Source organism: Carlito syrichta, unplaced genomic scaffold (assembly GCF_000164805.1).
Source record: "Carlito syrichta isolate Samal-C Ts95f unplaced genomic scaffold, Tarsius_syrichta-2.0.1 Scaffold314005, whole genome shotgun sequence".
Classification (NCBI taxonomy): domain Eukaryota; kingdom Metazoa; phylum Chordata; class Mammalia; order Primates; family Tarsiidae; genus Carlito; species Carlito syrichta.
In genome coordinates this window covers 410,408-411,961 of record NW_007258101.1, presented here as the reverse complement: position 1 = coordinate 411,961, position 1,554 = coordinate 410,408, and positions in this window count along the sequence as shown.

Genomic DNA, 1,554 nt, shown 5'->3' with positions numbered 1-1,554 from the left:
CGGCGGCGACGCTTGCACCTCCCGGGTGTGCGAGACCCCGGGGCGGCAGTAGGGGGGAGGGGCGGGAGCGCGGAGAGCCGCCATGTTTGCTGGGTGCGGGTCCCCGGCTGCCCCCGGGACCGCCCCGCGCGCTCCAAGTTCATCCTCCCTTCTCCCTCGCGCTCCTTCCCTCAAGCGGTCCCCCTCTGTCCTGCAGCCCCGGCCCCCCTCGCGGGCCCACTCTCCACCTTCTCCCGCTCTGCGCCCGACCCGGCTAGGGAACCCCGCAAGCGGGGCTCCAGGGAGTCCGGGGGCGCGGCCATGCGGCCCGCCAGCGGCTACGCGCTGCCGCGTCTGCGCTCCGGGTGCGGAGGCCGAGCGGGGAGCCGGAGTCGGAGCGGCCGGGGAGGGGGTGTCTGGAGACTCGTCTGTTCTCGGGTGGAGGCGCCGGGCGGTCGCTCCGCCGGGTCCTGCCGGCTCTCGCCCTGAAACCCACGGTCCCACCCGCTCCGCCCCGCCCGCCGGTCCGCCCGCCCCAGGCCTCAGGGCGGAATGTAACATCTTGTAATGTGGCAATCATGCCAAACCCGTCCCCGCGAGGGGAACTCCCGCCCGGGGTGAGGGGTGTTCGCGGGGATGTGGGGCCTCCGCATCCGCCGGCGGCTGTGTGTGTGTGGGTGGGGGGGCAGTGACTTGCTCGGCGGATGGCGGGCGGGCGGGGGGGGAGGGGGAGGGGGGATCCGGCAGGGGGAGGCTTCCTTGGGGCTGCTTTTGATGTCAGGACCCGGCCAGGGGCCGCCAGTCTCCGCAGAACCTAGTTCCCTGGCGCCAAGGACGCGTGCGACGCGGCCCCCAGGATCGCAGCTCACTCAGCCGCTTCCAGGACTGCGGACCCCGAAGCTGTGTTTTAGGAGGAGGACAGGATCTGTAACTTCATTCTCAAAGGAGGCTGTGACCCTAAACAGGTTAAAGCCACTGGTGGTCGCTGTTCCCTGGAGAGAAAGGAGCGGGCTTGGGACTCTCGAGCGAGGGCGAGGGGGAGGGAAGGACCCCGGGGCGACGAGCTGCGCCCGGAATTTACTGTCTGAAAGAACTTTTGAAAGACAAGGGGGCTTTCTGCTCCCCGATATTGTTCTCCTCGGGGTGTGGGGGCCTCTCAACGGCGGAGGGGAGCATTTAGCCACTTTGGAGCTTCTCTCTCGGCCCCTCTTCCCCCCCCCACCCTCGCTTTTTATGACACAACTGTTTGTAAACAAAGTTGCAGCCTTCCCGCGCTCTCTCCGCGCCCACCAAACTTGATACTTCCCCCAAACTGGCCCCATCGGTCTCGGAAATCGTAACACAGGACGGATATTCACGATTTTCACAAGTGTTCCCGAAAGAAGAGCGAGGGGAAGCCTCCTAAACGGTCCCACATTGCGGCAGGGCCGATTAGGCCTGGGATCCATTCCCCTTCTGTTCGGCCCGCCCCAGCCCCGGGCCCGCGGGGGCCGGCGGCGGGAATTCGGGGCAGCGGGAGGAGGGGGTGGTCTGCGCCCAGCGGGGCGCCGCGCCCGGGGCGAGGGGGCCGTGGGC